A 20,870-nucleotide genomic window follows, 5' to 3' on the forward strand; every position below is an offset into this window, starting at 1 on the left:
TAAACCTCTTTGAAGACTGCAACCTTCCCCAGGTTTCAACCAACAACTTGCCTTAAGTTAACAGGGCACAAAAATTCTGTTACAAAATATTCACAAGCTCTGTTTCAAATGGAAGACTCATGATGCAACCCTTTGCAACATAGATGCAGTTGGTATCTCTATTTCAGACAAAACTGCCACTGTTTCTCAACCATTCCTTCCTATTAATGTTGTGTAAAATGCCAGAGTTTTCCTCTTAATCATTCTCAACACGTTTAAGACCAAGTGTCCCTTTAAATAATATTTCATTGTTTTACATTTGCTTGTGCAGAAATGATTGGATTTGCAGCTTTATCAGTTAGAACGCCTGTCCTATGAACTGCAAATGGTGTTCTGCCATTGTAGTAATTATCTTCCATCAAGATTTGATCGTGTTATATTTGCAGCTTAATCAAATCATTGTTGTATCATTGATGTACAAAATTCCAAGGACAGGATGATTGTTCTAGATAACTGTGACCATCACCTCACCTACATTTATACTTTAGGCAAAGGCTAAAGGAAACTTGTTTAGCAAATCTCTGAACATTTAAGATTAACAGTCTAATAGACAACTCTGCATCAACCAGATTTGCTTTCCCATTTGTCAGCAACCCTCCAGTGCCGACTAAAAACCTCCCCAAGATCCATGGTATATATTAGTCAAAACATCTTGCCTTCCAGAGCAAATTTGGTTGACCGGGGGGTGGGGTGGGGTCCCATCTAGCCCTCAGGGTGCTCAGAAATTCCTACACTCACCAAGAAACCACAAGCAAAGTCAGCAAGGCTTCACACACTTCATGTTTTGCCTCATATAGACTGATAAGGAAATATGGTGTGTGTTCACATACACACATTCTTTACAGGCAAGTAGAAGGAATGAGATTTCCAAAACTGGCAATTTTCTTCAAGTGTACCACATAATAATAATAATAATAATAATAATAATAATAATAATAATAATAATAATTTATTATTTATACCCCAGCCACTCTGGGCGGCTTCCAACCAAATATTAAAATACAGAAATCAATCAAACATTAAAAGCTTCCCTAAACAGGGCTGCCTTAAGATGCCTTCTAAAGGTCTGGTAATTGTTATTCTCTTTGACCTCTGGTGGGAGGGCATTCCACAGGGTGGGCGCCACTACCGAGAAGGCCCTCTGCCTGGTTCCCTGTAACTTGGCTTCTCGTAGTGAGGGAACCACCAGAAGGCCCTCGGCGCTGGATCTCAGTGTCCGGGCAGAACGATGGAGGTGGAGACGCTCCTTCAGGTATACTGGACCGAGGCCGTTTAGGGCTTTAAAGGTCACTACCAGCACTTTGAATTGTGCTTGGAAACGTACTGGGAGCCAGTGTAGATCTCTCAGGACCGGTGTTATGTGGTCCCGGCGGCCACTCCCAGTCACCAGTCTAGCTGCCGCATTCTGGATTAATTGCAGTTTCCGGGTCACCTTCAAAGGTAGCCCCACGTAGAGCGCATTACAGTAGTCCAAGCGGGAGATAACCAGAGCATGCACTACTCTGGTGAGACAGTCCGCGGGCAGGTAGGGTCTCAGCCTGCGTACCAGATGGAGCTGATAAACAGCTGCCCTGGACACAGAATTGACCTGCGCCTCCATGGACAGCCGTGAGTCCAAAATGACTCCCAGGCTGCGCACCTGGTCCTTCAGGGGCACAGTTACCCCATTCAGGACCAGGGAGTCCTCCACGCCTGCCCGCCTCCTATCCCCCAATAACAGTACTTCTGTCTTGTCAGGATTCAACCTCAATCTGTTAGCCGCCATCCAACCTCCAACCGCCTCCAAGCACTCACACAGGACCTTCACCGCCTTCACTGGTTCTGATTTGAAAGAGAGGTAGTATACAGTTAGATGTACAGTCTAAGTTCTTGAAGACTTCCTGTAGCCATTTGGTGGGCCACTGTGAGAACAAGATGCTAAATTATATGGGTCATTGGCCTGATCCAGAAATCTCTTCTTATATTCTTGTTTCTTTACTAATGTATGTAGATTAGTCCTAAAAGAAATCCCGGTCTTCTTTCAGTGAGCTTGGGCTGAAAAGCTATCACACAATTTAAATCATTTCCCTATTTCTACTTCTTTCTCTATTTTCCCCCCTTTTATTTTTGATGGTGGGAGAGGAGGAGGCATAACAAAAAGATCACGGGTTACTCGTCGGTGATCAGTGATGGCCATCACATTCCATAGAAGTAGTGTTTCCTAAAAATTGTTTAAATGAGAGCAAAACGTTAGGTGGATTGCACCAGAAAAATATACTGTCAGCTGTGCAGATTTTATGTGTGTGTGAATCTTTTATGTTTCTTCACTAATTTAAGTGTTTAATGTTATGTTCTGAAAGTGTTTGGGAGAATCATCCCTGTGGGTTTATTTACCATGCTCTGAAGCACAGGTTGTCTGCCATTCTCAGCAGACTGTGAAATCCAATTAATTGCATCATATGAATCTATATTGTTTGTTGCAATAGCAACAGTAGGAGAGCTGCTCTTGTTTTGATGGAACTACTTTAAAGGCCTGCTTCTATAGTCTTCACATTTCCACACAGCAGAAGACAAGCTACAAACCAACTAGAATGGAGCACTAACTGTATCATCCCACAGGACTATTCTGGACTATCAGTGACAAAAGGGAAGTGTGGGGGGATGAGAGAAAGGCAAGGCAGCAAGGAGCAGAAGAAGCCATTGAGGATAAGGCCTTATAGCATACTTGTTGCATTCAATGATTTTTCATTGTGTGGACGAGCCTTAAGCCGTCATGATTCCCCTGAGTTCTTTCCATCATTGCAGCCATAAGGAGAATATCTGGAGCCTTTGTATCTTCTACTAATGGTTTGTCATTATATCTGAACCTGGAAAAACTGTGGTTAGTTTAAACTCTGGTTTAGGGAAAACTATATATACACACTTACACATATAACAAATCTCAGTTGCAAGCAACTCTCAAGGCAGCATACAAAATGAATGTCTAAAAGGTGAAATAAACTTGAAGAAAAGAAAAGAAAAAATGGTTGAAAATAACCAGCGAACTGCAACATAGGGGGGAAAAAGGAAAGAAGCATTGAAGGAACCAGCCAGCAGTCATCTTGCAAGAATCTATCAAAAATGTCTTTAAAAACAATCATATTTTTGTTACTTGCTTGTGAAGGGTCATCATAGTGAAAACAGGTGGGCATATATGGAGAACATAGCTCATTTGGTAGAGCCAGGTACGTAGCAAGGAGGGGTGACGGGAGTGGGCGGGCCTGGGTGCCACCCGGGGGTGGTAGTGGTGACACTCAGCCCGCCCCTCCCTGGCCCGCCCCTCGCCTCCGCCCCTGCGCGCCGAGCAGGTGAGCGAGCAAGCGAGAATTTTTACTGGGTGGCAAGGCAACAGCACCTCCCAAGCCGTCCAGTAAAACAACCTTGCTCCGCGGCTTGCCGATGCTGCCACTCCAGCGCTGTACAGATGGTGCTGGGAGCGGCACTGGTGCACTGCCGCTGGCAACCCGTGACACAGCGCACATGCGCAGCGTCACTACGTAGCGCACAAGTGTCGTATGCACTGCTAATAAACAGATTTCTATATGCTCTTTTGACCAATGTACACATTTTTGCAAGCCCCCCCCCCATACAATGCATTTTTCTAAGTTATTTTCACTGATATATTCACTTTATTCACACTCCTCTAATTTATGCATTTTTCTAAATATTGGTTGACTGGACAACTGCATGGAAAATTTAGGGTAAATGGGATTTTTTTAAGGAAGACTTTGTTTCAGTTCTCATATTGCTTTGGATTTTGATAAATTCAGCTTTAAATGCAAACGGAATCAAATCTCTCCCTCATCTCCAGTGTCAGGCTCAATCCCTGCATTTCAGGGCATTGGACGATGACCCTTGGAGGTTCCTTCTAACTCTACAATTCTATTATTTTTGTTGGCAGATCACATTACATAACAGTCAATGAGTAGAATTCAGCTCCCCTCCCCCCGAGTACAAATTGATTTAGATTGGATTTATTGGACCTAACTAAGTTATGTTCATTCATTTGAGTGGGTCTACTCCAAGTAAAATTTAGTTGAATATAGAGAGGCGAATGTGCATGCATAACAGAGCCCAGTTAACTAAAAAGCAATTTCCAACAGTGGACTCAAGTTGTAGATAAACTGTTCTCCTCAACAAAGGTAATTTTCAGCTTTGACACTTGCTCTGAAATATTTTCTCTTTGATGAAACTCTCTAAAAAGTGAGATGTAGATGTATCACTTGTTTGCCCCAACACTGACAGTGGATATATAGTCAAGCAATACAGCAGTTTGTTCCTTAAGGAATATTGTGCTCCTCAATATCAAATGTGTCGTGATTCCTTAAAACCTAGCTCATGGCATCCCACCTCCATTTGCATCCTTTTAAAACAAAAAAACCTGTGCTGAAATCTTAGCCGCTCCCCCCCCCCCTACCCCAACTCATTTATTTCCCAGGGAACTTGAAAATCACACGGGTGATATGTTCCAACAGATATTAGATCATTTTCTTGTTCATTTCTTCTCACTTTTGGCTAAGTTCTTTTTGCAATTTACACATCCAGCAGCTAATGCGCTTACTCTGAACACCCAGAGATGCTGTAATATTATTATCTTTATTCAAATGTTGGAAGCCTTTAAAAACAAGAGCTTTTAAAAAAATCATTCTGGGCTTTTCTTCCTTAGAAAAAGAAGTCGAATGGCATGTATCAGTAGCTTGCAACCCTGGAACCTCTGTCATAAGTCAGGATTGCATAAGCATTTAAGGCCCATAGTGCTATTTTGGGTCAAAAAAAGGTATTTATTTTTATGTCACACATAGCAATTTTTTTCCAGGCTGCAAATGCCCTGAAGGCTCTTCAAACATAGCGCCATGTAATAAAACAATAGTGGGTTCCCAATTCCAAATCATAAAGCTTTGTTGTATGTCTTTGATGGGCCTATCACTTCTTTCATCAAGAGTATATTTATGTCTGAAGCTTACACAATGAACCAGAAACTGCACAGCTGGTTGGCAACTCAAATCTGCCAGGCACTGCACTGTCTTTGTTATTGCCACATTTTCTATGAATAATGGGGCTTAGATCTGCCTTTTTCAACAAAGATGGGCAGTCACCAAAAGATAGTGAAAGAGTACATACAATTGCATGCAGATTGGACTGGCATCAAGCCACCTTTCTGGAGCCAACCTCTGGCTGCAAACTTAGCTGAGTGTCTACAAAGTATACAGCAATGTTCTTTCCCCCATCCACAGCAAATAAGAAGGAAGTAATGTATTCTAATTCATAAAGATGTGGTAAAAGTTTTTTTGCTAGACAGTGGGCCTAGGGCTTGCCGATCAGAAGGTCAATGGTTCGAATCCACGCGACGGGGTGACCTCCCGTTGCTCGGTCCCAGCTCCTGCCAACCTAGCAGTTTGAAAGCACATCAAAGTGCAAGTAGATATATAGGTACCGCTACAGCAGGAAGGTAAACGCCGTTTCCATGTGCTGCTCTGGTTCGCCAGACACGGCTTTGTCATGCTGGCCACATTCGTGTGGCAATGCCCCTAGCCCTCCCCGGAAAAATAAAGACACAGGACACATTGCATAAGGTTAATGGGCGTAAAAGGCCACAACTTTATTGATTACAGATGTAGAGAGGTATTGGCTTAGGCATTGGATCTAACCGTCCATATCCGACTCCAGCCCGCTCTGCTGGCAGTCTGTTAACCTTAAGGGTTAACCACCATTGGATGAGTCCTGCGATGCAGATCAACTAGGAACTCACCCTGGGGCCACCGCTAGGGTCATGCCTTAGGCGCTCATCTACCACGGCTTCGGACATGGCCACGCCCCGGACTCCTTAAGGGAGTACCCTTCAGCATTTTGGGGGAGGTGATGGCAGCAACCTCCCCCCCCCACCTGTAACCTTCCATAGATAATCCAATGCCTACCACCAAAAACCAAAGTTGTGATGAGTTGCTGTGAGGTAGACGAAAACCACCAGGCCAGAGCCAATTTGCCAAGTGGGAAAATTCCTACCAGGCCCCTCAACGGCGACCAACAGTTGTCCATAGCAATGTCAAGAGAGCCTTGCTTAAGGGGAGGGAGGGTGGGAAAACGTCGTGGCTGGTTGTCCGAAGAAGAGAGGCTGTTTCCCGGCCGTGGGCTTGCTTAAATCCGCAAGCCATGCCCCCTTCGAACGTCCCAATTGGACGCGCTGAGGGAGCGCCGAGAGAGCGCCGTGTCCGGGAGCCAGCCAATGGGCTGGGGGGAATGGAGTGCATGAGGAGTGCACGTGGCGCCCACAACCTCCCCTCCTCCTACGGCAGAAGGGACTGACCTGGACGCTGTACGCTGGCTCCCTCGGCCAGCATCGTTAGATGAGCGCCACAACCCCAGAGTCGGACACGACTGGACCTATTGGTCAGGGGTCCCTTTACCTTTATGCTATTATCTAAAGAAAGATGACCTACAGTTTATCAACCTAGATTTGCTCTCTCCCCCACCCCCAGTAAATACTATCCTAAGCAATCTATTGAACAAATTTCAACTCAAAAGAAATAAAACTTGGCTGCAGAATTGTAGTGCAAAACTCAGAGAAGTGCCATTTTTTAAAGGAGTGCTATGTTTCAGTTTGTCACACACATACACACATACACACACATACAGTTTATCACACACACACAGAGGCAACTTTTAGCCATTCTTTTGCTAAAAGCAGGAGTGTCGGTTTCTAGTGTATGCTACTTCTGTAGTCAGTAAATAGTAGGCCAACTATGTGGAGGCTCAGGAAAGCTTGAGGAAATGAAAGAAAGATGCTGTTCATTAGAAGTTTGCAATCAGTTTTTACTATGGAACCTTGCAATCTTGTATCTGCTTTAGTGAATGGACAGCTATAAGAATACGAAGGACAGATTTCGAAACAAAGGCTTTTATTCCTTGGAGGAATCCATATAGCAACCAAGGTTTCCAGATAACTCACCAACCTTCATCACGTGTGCCTCTCATTCACAAGGAGTTTTCTTCTCTCAAAACTGCATGTTTTCACTGCAACCTCCCAGATAAGAGTCAAGGCTGACAGTAGGAGAGGGATGCGCACTTGAAGCATTAGTGGAAACAAGTAATCTCTTGCTAATTATCCTTAACTGATTCTAAATGGCAACAATGTCATGACACAGCAAGCAGCAAAGGGGAAGAAATGGGCTGACTTTGCTATCTGCAAGAAGGAAAAACATCACCAGGGAAAGCAATTCTGTTAGGACATCTATGGTGCTATTAGTAACACTTTTTAATCTTGTACTGGTGTTGTTGTTTTTTCTTAGAGAGGATCCCAGCTGGATTCCACTGAAGGCTCATCTATTTCAGCATCCTGTTCTTACAGGATAACTATGGGAAACTCACAAGCACAAGGACGGACAGTGCTCTCTCCACTTCTGCTCCTTAGCAACTAGTATTCAGAGGCATATCACCTGTGATACTGGAGGTAGTACGCTTACACTATGGATTGTAGCCATTGAGAGCCTATCCTTCATGAATGGCATCCAAACTGATGGATGGCACTATATCTTGTCATAGTGAATTTCATAGTTTAACTATGTGCTTGGTGAAGAAATCTTACTTTTGACTGTCTTGAATCATCTAACATTCAGGTTGGGTGGGGCAGGGGAAGAGACCTCTGTCTTTTCCTCTTCCCTCTGCCACCACTTCAGCAGCAGCAACCAAGATAAGCATATGGGTGGGAGAAGATCTTGGATTAAAATCTAACTTTGAGAATAATTATCAGGCATAGTGCTCACCCCATATTTCACGTTGCTGCTGAGATTTTTATTTTTGAGTGATGAAACTCAATGATGTGGCTAATATAAACCAGTTCACAGGCCCGGCCCTACGTGCAGGCTGGGTGGCGCAGGGCACCATGGCATCGGCCCACCAGGAGGGCGCCGCGAGCTGCGCCCACCCGCTGGCCGACCGGTCCACCGCGCAGCTGCGCCTGCCCGTCCGCCTTCCGCACAGCAGCGCCTGTTGCACCCACGCGGCGCGCGGCACCCACCCGCCCACCGCGCTGGGAAACGGGGCGGGAGGGCGCCGGAATGGGGCGGGAGGGCGCCGAAGGGATCCGGCGGGCGCCGGAGGATCCGGCACACCACGGCGCCGGGAGCGCTTAAGACGGCGCTGCCAGTTCAGAAATTATTACAATGGAGATGTAGATTGAGAAGTGAAGAATAATATTAATATATTGCATCTCTGGGAAATTTTCTTTGTTCAGATGTCATTTCAGAAACAATCAGTTGAATATGACAGGTTTGGGGGGTTGTGTTGACTTTCATTGAGCTGGGAAGGTTGACAGGAAGGGAATTTTCTTTTCTTTCTTTTTTGGGGGAAAAGAATCAGTTAAGTCATAGTCTGCTTTCAACCTCTAGTTGTTTACATTGACCAAATCCTGGGGTAGCCAACATTGTGTCCTCTAGAAGATCACTGGTCTACAACTTCCATCAATCTCATCACACTTGGCCAGTGGTCAGGGACTTTGGGAGTTGTAATCCAGTAAGATCTGGAGGACACCACATTGCCTACCTTGACCAAATTGCACCTTCACCTTTATTCATTACTGAGGTTGTTCTGCTGTACCCAAGCCCTTGACTGTAACCACAAATTGAAGAACTCTCGTTTCACTGGGTTCTGCACTAATTACATCCACCTTGGTGTTCCTTGGGGACGCGGGTGGCGCTGTGGTCTAAACCTTGCCAATCAGAAGGTTGGCAGTCAGAAGGTCGGCAGTCAGAAGGTTGGTGGTTCAAATCCCCACGACGTGGTGAGCTCCCGTTGTTCGGTCCCTGCTCCTGCCAACCTAGCAGTTTGAAAGCACCTCAAAGTGCAAGTAGATAAATAGGCACCACTCCAGCGGGAAGGTAAATGGCATTTCCGCACACTGCTCTGGTTTGCCAGAAGTGGCTTAGTCATGCTGGCCACATGACCCAGAAGCTCAGTCAGTAAAGAGAAATGAACGCCGCAACCCCAGAGTCATTCGTGGCTGAACTTAATGGTCAGGGGTCCCTTTACCTTTACCTGGTGTTCCTTGGTACTGGATTTTTATTTTATTTTTCCTGCTTAGTTTGAATGCCGTGCCAGCTGCTAGTTTCTTGTGAGTCACTGTGTTCCTATTTCAAGTGATACTAACTGGAAGGCCCATTCTGAACAACACTGGAGGCAAAATAGAGACATGGCCACAAACAAATGAAAGTCTGCCAAATTTTGTTGAAGTATTCTTTTGCCACAGGAAAGCTAAAAGAACTTTGGAAAAAGTTCAGTTTCAGATTCCATTTTAATATGTAACACTTCTATTCACATCAGTTATATAAAAGGTTTCTTTTTGGGGGGGGATTTTTAGTAGTCTCTCACTGTATCATTTTTTCGCTCACTAATCAAAACATTCCTCATTGCATTTACAACAGGTTTTTTCAGATCAAATGCTTTTTCACTTAACATTCCATTTATGTGGGCTGTCCTGACCTTTATAGTTCCAAACAGTTCTGCAGTCCATTGCTGAAATATTACAGCAATAATTCAGCACTATTATGCTTAATAAAAAAAACAGCAATATTGTGTGGTTTTGTGCTTCAAATATTTTGTGAGTGGGGAGGGGGGAGATGAATTAGGTGTATTTACTTTAATAATTTAGTAATGAATCTGAGCTGCACAGATGAAAGTGAGAGGTTGTGAGGAAGAGATAACTAATAACATATCTCAGCATGAGGGCAAGAATCTACCCGCTTTAGTACAAGGAGTGAACCACTAAGTGTTGGCAAGAGAGAGAGAAATGTGCCTTGCATTTATCTAAAAAAGCAATAAAAATAAAGGCAGAATAAGACTCTGTTTTTCTTTAAAGCCACATGGCTTGCGCTTGAAACTGCTCCTCCTCTTCATTAAAGCAGGTATTAGATGTGACACGAACAATACAATCCTATGCATGTTTACCCAGAACTTAAGCCCTACATTGAGCTGAATGGGACTTACTTCTGGGTAAGGTAAGTGCATAGGATTGCAGCCTAAATGCATGTTTGCACGTAACCAATTATTAATCAAACTGAGGGAAGCTCACCCATCACTTAATGTTTAAACATATTCAAACAAAATGAGTACCCACAAGCCTTAAGTGTGTAGTGTTGAATTTATTATCTGGTAGGAGACAGTATGTGATGCATTATTGGGCAGTACATGGAAGCATTTTGTTTTTCTGCCCAGTTGGAAAGTTGTGTTTTATAAGGTTGTCTAATAACATTCAATAACATTCAATAATAATAATAATAATAATAATAATAATAATAATAATAATAATAATATTTATACCCCGCCCATCTGGCTGGGTTTCCCCAGCCACTCTGGGCGGCTTACAACAGGAAAATGAAATAAAATAATTAAACATAAAAGCCTCCCTAAACAGGTGTAAGAGACTGAACTAGGATAAGTACAAGTCCATGTGTGTGTATATGTGTGTGTGTGTGTGAGAGAGAGAGAGAGAGAGAGAGACAGACAGACAGACAGACAGACAGACAGACAGACAGACAGAGACAGAGAGTAGTTAGTTACACTGCTGTTTGCAAGGCATTGTGCTGTTTAAGGTGGGTGGATGGCTGCTTGTAAATTAAGTTTAATATTGCCAGGGATTCTTCATAGATCAGCCATTCACTTTGTGACCAGAGGGTGGCTGGGGATTAACTGCATTATGGTTATGGTTCATGGGAATGGCTGAGAGTGAGGTTTGTATGTGAGTCAGTACGGTAGTACCTCTGGTTAAGAACTTAATTTGTTCTGGAGGTATGGTACATTCTTAACCTGAAACTGTTCTTAACCCGAAGCACCACTTTAGCTAATGGGGCCTCCTGCTGCTGCTGTGCCGCCGGAGCAAGATTTCTGTTCTCATCCTGAAGCAAAGTTCTTAGCCCGGGGTACTATCATAGCTGCCAAGTTCTCCCTTTTTTAAAGGGAAATTCCCTCATGCTGAATAGGCTTCCTCGTGAGAAAAGGGAAAACTTGGCAGCTATGGGTACTATTTCTAGGTTAGCGGAGTCTGTAACCTGAAGCATCTGTAACCTGAAGCATTTGTAACCCAAGGTACCACTGTATTAAGGATGGGCTTCGAAAGTGTTACTATGTAGGGAAGTCTGTGTCATGTGACAAAGGTATTTGAGAGCAGAAGCAGTAAAGGAAGGAGTCTAGAAATGTTGTGAAATGCTGAAAAGCTGCCGACTCATTTAGCATGCTGAATCACTGTGACTCATCTTGAGGATGACTCATTCTCTGTACAGTGGTACCTCGCTAGACGAATGCCTCACAAGATGAATTTTTCACAAGACGAATGCGTTTTGCGATTTCAATGGAGACTCGCAAGGCGAAGTTTCCTATGGCGTGCTTCGCAAGACGAATTTTTTTCGTTCCATAGGAACTTCAATGTGTTCCTATGGGAACCGCTTTGCAAAAGGAATTTTTCACAATATGAAGCGACTCGTGGAACGAATTAAATTCGTCTTGCGAGGCACCCCTGTATAAGTATTGTATCTGCTTGCAGACAGAATCAGTGCAGTGACTCTGCGTCTGAGTCTCAGTGTCAGTGTGTGTCCCTGTGCTCTGGAGCCTATGCTCAATGGTAACTCTGTGTATGCTCTGAAGCTAGTTTAATCTTCTGCTCATTAAGCTGTTATTTGCAAACAAGTTTATTTTAACTCAGTAAAGCTTTTATTCTTTTACTGAAGAAAACTCTGTGTTATTAATTAATGCCGCACATCAGTCTGTGCACAGCTTCTGTCTTCCTTATTTAGTTTAGCTGCTAATGATGCTTTAATATTTTTATAATATTTATTGCATTTTGTCTTTGTTGAAAAGACATTAAGTTTTGCTGATGATAATAATGATGCTGAAAATGTGGACCTTTATCACATTTTTTAAATTTTGTTTTCATTTTATATTATTGTGTTTTTTACAAAATGCTGCAAAGTGCTTAGAGGGTTTTTTATTATCAGAATATGGTATATATAAATATTATTCCTGAGCAAGTATGCAGAAGTTAGCACCATAGCTGCCAAGTTATCCCTTTTTTAAAGGGATTTTCCCTTATGCTGAATAGGCTTCCTCGCAAGAAAAGGGAAAACTTGGCAGCTATGCCCCATGGACCATAGCACGCCAGGCACTCCTGTCTTCCACTGCCTCCCGCAGTTTGGTCAAACTCATGTTCGTAGCTTCGAGAACACTGTCCAACCATCTCGTCCTCTGTCGTCCCCTTCTCCTAGTGCCCTCCATCTTTCCCAACATCAGGGTCTTTTCCAAGGATTCTTCTCTTCTCATGAGGTGGCCAAAGTATTGGAGCCTCAGCTTCACAATCTGTCCTTCCAGTGAGCACTCAGGGCTGATTTCCTTAAGAATAGATAGGTTTGATCTTCTTGCAGTCCATGGGACTCTCAAGAGTCTCCTCCAGCACCATAATACAAAAGCATAAATTCTTCGGCGATCAGCCTTCTTTATGGTCCAGCTCTCACTTCCATACATCACTACTGGGAAAACCATAGCTTTAACTATACGGACCTTTGTAGGCAAGGTGATGTCTCTGCTTTTTAAGATGCTGTCTAGGTTTGTCATTGCTTTTCTCCCAAGAAGCAGGCGTCTTTTAATTTCGTGACTGCTGTCACCATCTGCAGTGATCAAGGAGCCCAAGAAAGTAAAATCTCTCACTGCCTCCATTTCTTCCCCTTCTATTTGCCAGGAGGTGATGGGACCAGTGGCCATGATCTTGGTTTTTTTGATGTTGAGCTTCAGACCATAAGGCATATAGCAATACAATCTAATAAATAACAGCTCCTTGGGTACACAGCAATCCATAAATGCATTATCTAATTCTATTGCAATACTATCCCCATTTACATGGGAATAAGTCCCATGAAACACACTAAATGAGTCTTGCTTCTGAGCAGACATACATCCTGAAGGAGTGTCTCCACTCCCATCATTCAGCCTGGACACTGAGGTCCAGCACCGAGGACCTTCTGGCAGTTCCCTCATTGTGAGAAGTGGGGTTACAGGGAACCAGGCAGAGGGCCTTCTCGGTAGTGGTGCTCGCCCTGTGGAACACCCTTCCATCAGATGTTAAGGAAATAAGCAGCTATCCTAATTTTAAAAGACATCTGAAGGCAACCCTGTTTAGGGAAGCTTTTACTATTTAATGCTGTATTGTTTTAATATTCAATTGGGAGCCGCCCAGAGTGGCTGGGGAGACTCAGCCAGATCGGCGGGGATAAATAAATTAATAATACTAATACTAATACTAATAATAATAATAATAATCCTGCAGATTGCCCTGTAAGAGGCTGCACTTCTGAATTTGTTCCTGAATAACAGTGTACCTGAAGGTTAAAGTATACATTTTGAGATCTATATTACAAACCTCATGGGGTACAAATGGGTTACACAAATGATTTCTCTCATCCTCGGCACTTTGCTTTCCTAAAATGTCATCCTATCTTTTTTGAATTCAAGGCTGTGTAACCTTAAACACTGGATTAAATTTTATGAAGTAAATTACTCAGGATTAAATCCTACTGAAGTCAGAATAACTTACTTTTGAGTAACACAACATAGGATTGGGCCACATGCCTTCATGGAGGGATTGTGCTATTTAAGTGTCCAGTGTGTGGTCCCTAACTGCTGGATGTGTTTTGCACATTCATTTCACTAGGATGTACATAGGAACAGTACCCTCTAGAACACGGGTAGGCAAACCAAGGCCTGTGGGCCAGATCTGGCCCAATCGCCTTCTAAATCCGACCCACGGATGGTCCGGGAATCATAGCTGCCAAGTTATCCCTTTTTAAAAGGGATTTTCCCTTATGCTGAATAGGCTTCCTCGCGAGAAAAGGGAAAACTTGGCAGCTATGCCGGGAATCAGCGTGCTTTTACATGAGTAGAATGTGTCCTTTTATTTAAAATGTATCTCCGGGTTATTTGTGGGGCATAGGAATTCGTGTTTCCCCCCCCCCAAAATATAGTTCAGCCCGCTACAAGGTCTGAGGGACAGTAGACCGGCCCCCTGCTGAAAATGTTTCTGACTCCTGCTCTAGAATTTCCCTAAAGGTAAAGGTAAAGGGACCCCTGACCATTAGGTCCAGTCGTGACCGACTCTGGGGTTGCGGCGCTCATCTCGCATTATTGGCCGAGGGAGCCGGTGTACAGCTTCCAGGTCATGTGGGCTAGCATGACAAAGCTACTTCTGGCGAACCAGAGCAGCGCACGAAAACACCGTTTACCTTCCCACCAGAACGGTACCTATTTATTTACTTGCACTTCGATGTGCTTTCGAACTGCTAGGTTGGCAGGAGCTGGGACTGAGCAATGGGAACTCATCCCGTCACAGGGATTCGAACCGCCGACCTTCTGATCGGCAAGCCCTAGGCTCTGTGGTTTAACCCACAGCGCCACCCGCATCCCTACAGGCCCTTTTAGAATGAAATAGTCTTCTGTATCTCTAGCTTTTGAATTACTTATTTGTGTGACAAATGCTTTCTTGCCCTCTCTTGCAATTACTAGCTCTTCTGCATGTTCTTCTAGGACCTTTAACAGCTTAACAGCCAAACAAGCACAACTTGTGCAATTTCAGCCTAATTTATAATTACTTATAAGTGCAGGGGGGAAATCACAATATGGTGATATGTTTTAATATGTTATCTAATTTTCATGCCAAATGTTGCAAGAAAGGAGGAAAACTAGCTTTAGGGACAAATATTCACAGGAAAGTTGAGTGCAGCTAAAGAAAACTCTGAATCCTTTAGTGTTCCTTCAAAATAACAATCTGGCTGTCATTTCCCCCCCAGTGAAATTAAATAAAGGAGCTCCTTAGCTTTTATTTTCAGCAATGATCGGCTGCTGCCTTACTTTTTCCAAGCAGTTTTAGGAGAGGCACATTTATTATTAAAGGAAACTCCACAAGGAACACTTTTTTACCGCACAAAAATAGGAATAATACTGTAACAATAAAGATCAAAGATTGATGCAATTGTGAGTACAAGTAATAGCTGCCTTGTGAGGCTGCAGTTTCCTCAAGGGAATTCTCTAGGAAGGGCTTTCATTTTATAAAATGTGTTTGTTTCAACGCTATGCTTTACGAACGGGGAACGGTGCTGTTGTTGCTTTCCCCCCTCTCCTGCTCCCTCATATAAAATATATCACCTCAGGTTTTTTGCACAGTATTATGAGGAACAGCACAGCATGTGTTTTGCTTTAAATCTTCATAGTGCTTCTAATTTTAAGGCAGCAGATAGGAAACCAGAAGCATAGCAGAGTTTGTCTGCCCTGTTTGTTTCTCAGCCAGTATAAACCAGGATCTCTGACATTGTTGTTCCTAGAGGGAGACCACTCTGACGGGTGCTACTGCCAGGCATTGTGTCATAGATGTTGATAGCGCATGTTTGCTAACATCATCTGGGCATCTTGCCATAGCTGCCAAGTTTTCACTTTTCTCGCGAGGAAGCCTATTCAGCATAAGGGAAAATCTCTGTAAAAAAGGGATAACTTGGCAGCTATGGCATCTTGCAAAACAACATTTTCTCACACAGATGGCATGCAGGAAGACAAAGAGGAAGATACTGGTTAAAAAGACACCCATAGCCTGCTTTATAGTGTTACCATAGTCCAAATGCTAAACTAGTGGCCAAAGTCTCTGGCCGATTCCAGAGACAAGAGCTGTTTGAATATACACATAAGGTCTTTGTCCAGACTGTCCATGAAAGAGTGTTGACACATCTCATCAGTAGCACCTATAAGACCGTTCACCCAATACAGCTGTCTGGTTAAGGCCACTTCCACCTGACTCTCCTTTGTGGCTGTTCTTATGTTACCAAAAGAAATGTGGGGAGGTTTTCTATTCCCACAAAGGCTTTTGTGCACCTTCATTTTGGCTCATCAATGCCACAAACTAGGTTTGAAGTAGCACAGAGAAAATCCATGGACAAATGCCCTCATTGCCATGTTCATCTTCTACAGACCACAATGAGCCATTTAAAACAGCTCCTACCTGGCAGCATTCTGAGTGCTCTTCTCCCTAAGCGGTCCTCAATTGCCATTGCAATATCACATAATTTGTTATGTCCTCATCCAAAATACCAGACAGAAAAAGTCATATACTAGAGGTGTGCATGGGCCCAATATTCATCTGCTATCCATATTTATGTCTTTTTAACAATTCCAAACGGTTTCTGGGTGACTCTATGCTCCCTTCACTCAGATCTATGTTTTCAGTTCTGAACCTCTCTGCATAAATTAAGCCCTTTGCTTCCCAAGAATGGCTGTTGCTTTCCCTGCTTTTGGATGGAATTTACTCCAGAGGGGCTCCTGTCAAACTGCAGACAGGGATTCGCTTTCCTCCACAATCCCTTATGAGATAGGTGGACGTGGCTTTGTCTCTTTTTTACCTTAAAATAATTAAGAGGCGATCAAATGGTGAATAAAACACCACAGCTTTCCACGAGCCTTTCCTTCTGGTGGTTGTTTGTGTCCTTTGATAGTCTTGTGAACTAACAACATTTATATGTTGCTGGTCCAATGCTGTGGAAGACACTTCCTCCATACTCTCAGCATTTTCCCTTTCATGTCAACACTTCTTGTGCTGACAGGCCTTTGTAGCTTTTAAAAATTTCTTTTGTTTTTATTAGCCCAGTCACTTTGACAATTATCTGTATTCTTTTAATGGTGTTTTATGTATTAGCATTGTGCATCACTCTGATCTTTTACGATACAGCAGCATAGCAATACTTTTAAAACTACATATTTTCAGTCAGGGAGGAGAGGACTAGCACAGTACAGTATTGCTATAAAAGACCAAGCGTCAACTTCTGTGCTGTCAAGTAAAGCCTCCCACAACCACCCTTTGAAATAGAACTGTGCAGATAAAACACTCAAATTTCTAATCGATTCAGCTCATTACTTCTACTCACCCTGCCATGCGATAAGGCAGAAGTTACCATATGTCACTGTTCTACCATCACTGATTTATAATGTCTCTGCTTCTAGTAATTCATCCCAGCATTCTGTTCCTTTCTTGACTTAAACTCTGCATTTCATTGAAGGCACGCATGCACACACCACACACACACACACACACACACACACACACACTATGCAGCACTCCTTCAAAATACATGCACATTGTGTTTTGGCTTTCCTCAGTAGTGGTGCTCTAACTAGTCGTTTCTACAAAGTTTTGCCCTCATATTGAGTTGCATTCAGAATGTTCTTGCTCAGAAGAGAGCTGTAGCTTGCACATTATTTTCTGTTCTCTGATATTATTATTATTTATTGAATTTATTGAATTTTTATACAGCCTTATACCTGGAAGTTTCAGGGTGGGTGATAGTAAAACACTTCAAAGAAAATTTCAGTTTATTAATAAAGTAGAGAAAACTAGCTCATGAAATGGAAACACAAAATACCAATACATGGCTTCATTTGGCTGTCATTATGACTCAATATGAACTCAATATCATTAAATATGAAGTTATATTCTGGGATGGTGAAGAGAACTAAAGTTAAAGTCCAGGATGGTGAAGGGAAATAATAATGCAATCAGGCTTCTTCAATCCCAATGATCAGAGAGAAAAATGTGTGTGTGTGTGTGTGTGTGTGTGTGTATCTAGAATTGCAGCTGTACTATTGGCATAACTCTACAGAAAGAGCAATAAAAAAATAATCAGAGAGTAGAGAGGCTAACTTCTGGAAAAATATTTAAACAACTAAATAGTACAACTAAAAACAATACAATGAACTTATTCAAGAATTGAAAAATCGTGCATGTTAATCAAGGATAGGAGTTACAGGTAGGTAGCCGTGTTGGTCTGAGTCGAAGCAAAATAAGAAAATTCCTTCAGTAGCACCTTAAAGACCAACTAAGTTTATATTTTGGTATGAGCTTTCGTGTGCATGCACACTTCTTCAGATACACAGATACACAGATGTATCTGAAGAAGTGTGCATGCACACGAAAGCTCATACCAAAATATAAACTTAGTTGGTCTTTAAGGTGCTACTGAAGGATAGGAGTATTCTGGAAGAAATCCATAACCCTGTTTTCACGAATAACATTATCACAATACCTTTATACTCCATCAGTTGCTCCAGTCCAAGAAGTACATATTAGGCTCTTAGCAAAGAGCCACATGTTCTCAAATCCCCCACAGTCTGTCATGACAACTCAATTTGAAAGGCACAACAAGTGTTTTCTTCCCAACTGCAGGCAATAACAGCCAACCTAAAGTGAAACAGCAAAGTCCTTGTTTGTCTCTGCAAGAAAAAGACAAGGTAATGCTGATGGAGTATGAATGGTTGTATAAGCTGCCAGGAGTGGTGGTTCTTTCCTGAACCCATTGGTAGTTAGGGTTTAGAGAAAGGCTATTGTATGAACTGAAGCTGTGAGACAAACAATGTAAACAAATTGTGTATCTCTAAAACAATATAGAAATGTGGCATTGAGGAAAAGTAGGGTGAACACAGGCATGCAGTTAAGTTGTTTTTTCATCACCTCAAGTGCCAGTGGATAAAGGCATTTTACCGGGCAACCTCTGAACACAAAGAAGCCTTTTCACTGTTGTGAGATACGGCTAACCCACAATGAAAATTTAAGTGATTCAAGGACATGGCATCTCAAAAAGAGATATTGCACATTTAGAATACCTATCCATAAAAAAGCTAGACAGTTTTCATAATGTAATTTTCTGAATTTTGTCCATTGTTTTGGGTGGCCTCATAATTGTAAATTGCAGTAAATAAATGTAAAATAAAATAAAATAATGGCCTTTTCTTTAAAAAAAGCAAAGATACCTGGTTCAACTGTCTATATATTCATTTTGGAAGTGTGTAGGTGTGTGTGTGTGTATCTTATACAGGGAAGAAGTGAGCTGCTCCAGGAATAGAAGAGATTAGCTCAATTGTCCATGGTTCTCTATTAAAAGCCATAATGATATTTTGCATGGTGCGGGGCTATTGCTCATCAGTGCTCTGAATTCAAAGTGCAGACCAGATACTCTGCATCCACCTTCGGTCTACAGAATTGGCTTAATTTTGCAACATATTGTGAAACATGAGACTTACATTATTATTATTTTCTTTTCAGGGACTGCAATAAGTGTTCTGAAAGCTGTTTATTTAGAGCTCTTATCCAAAACTGTAAATATTGAAATTTCTGTAATTGATGGATCCTGTCTTTCAGATATCAGTGACATGGCCAGTCAATATGAGAAAAAGCATTCTGTCAGATAACCTGGTCCTGAATTACAATTATAATACTTCATATTGACTATCAGAGGCTTTTTTGAGGTGGTACACCTCACACCACCACCTCTCCTCCTGCAGTTCCCAAAACTAACTAGGCTTTGGCAAGGAGGAAGGAGAGCTCTCATGCCTCCTTGCCAAAACCTAGTGCCTTGCTTACCCAGCTTTGGGAAGGCAGTGTGAGAGCTGGGGGTGGGTTGACAATACAAGGTTGCCAAGGGCTACCAAAAATCACTGAGGGCCACATGTGGCCCTTGGCACATGTTGGATTACCCTGATCTAACCTACTGTATGAAGCCCTTTACATGTTTAGATAGTTAATAGGTATTCTATATTCACACAAGATTTTTAAGTATACATGACAAAGAGGTACACTTGTCAAGGAGCAGGGATTGGCCACAGTTTCCAGTTGTTGCAAAATAGGGTTTAATGCCATTTCATATGTGAAATGGCTCAAGGCCCAAATTGACACTGCTTTTTTAAAAATGCCAAAGAATAGCATGGAGGGTACTGCCCATGGTGCTGAAATGAGCTACAGTTTCATTTCAGGAATGAACTACAGGAATACTGTGCAGAATTCAGGAGTGCCTGTCCTTGCTTATTTCTTCATGTTGTCTAAAATACTTTTCTTTATATTGTCCAAAACCTAGTGTGCATACATCAGGAAGTTTATTATTTATTAAATCTTTGCAAACATAATCTGATATTATAAGAGCACCCAATACCAAATATAACAGCAGGACCAGGACCTGACAATATAATGCAATGTCAAAATTCAGGGCCTTTTTCCATAGCTGCCAAGTTTTCCCTTTTCTCACGAGGAAGCCTATTCAGCATAAGGGTATTTCCCTTAAAAAAAGGGAGAACTTGGCAGCTATGCCTTTTTAAAGCGTGAACTTGCTGCAACTCAGTTCCGGTACCTCACAGGTGGACACCATTGCCATTCTAAGAGGATGAAGGAGGCATTCAAGGTGAGTGAATGGCACCTCTTTTCCTTGAAAAATAGCATTCCTCCATCAGCCTTCACACTTCCTTCCCAAAGCCCCAGATAAGCAAGGCACCTGGCTTTGGGAATGAGGTGTGAGGGAAGGTCCTAAAGCGCTCCCATCTCCTCCCCAAAGCTAGGCAAGTGTTAACTGGGTTTGGGGGAGGAGGAAGGAGGACTCTAGGACCCTGTCAGAGCCCTCAGGCCTTCTTCCTGAAGCAAGTGCTTACTAGGCTTTGGGAGGGAGGTGGCAAGGCTCCTTCAGCTTGGCACCCTGTGAAGGGGAACCAGTCACGCTGCCCTGAATCTGCCTCTGATAACAGTGATTCATTTTAAATGTAATAGGAAAATCACAGGGAATTTAAGCACAACTCATATACATCTCTGTGTATGATTGTAACAGCTTTAAATGTCTCATATTCTAAATGATTGCCAAAATAAATTATGGTGAACAGGATAACCAAGTATTTGAGTGGATAAAGAAAAACAAGTATTTCAGACTCAAGCCATGCCTTTCAATACAGAAAGCTGTTGTGATAGGGGGATAAGGGCTCCACTTCTT

Source organism: Zootoca vivipara, chromosome 8 (assembly GCF_965207765.1).
Source record: "Zootoca vivipara chromosome 8, rZooViv2.hap1.1, whole genome shotgun sequence".
Lineage (NCBI taxonomy): Eukaryota > Metazoa > Chordata > Lepidosauria > Squamata > Lacertidae > Zootoca > Zootoca vivipara.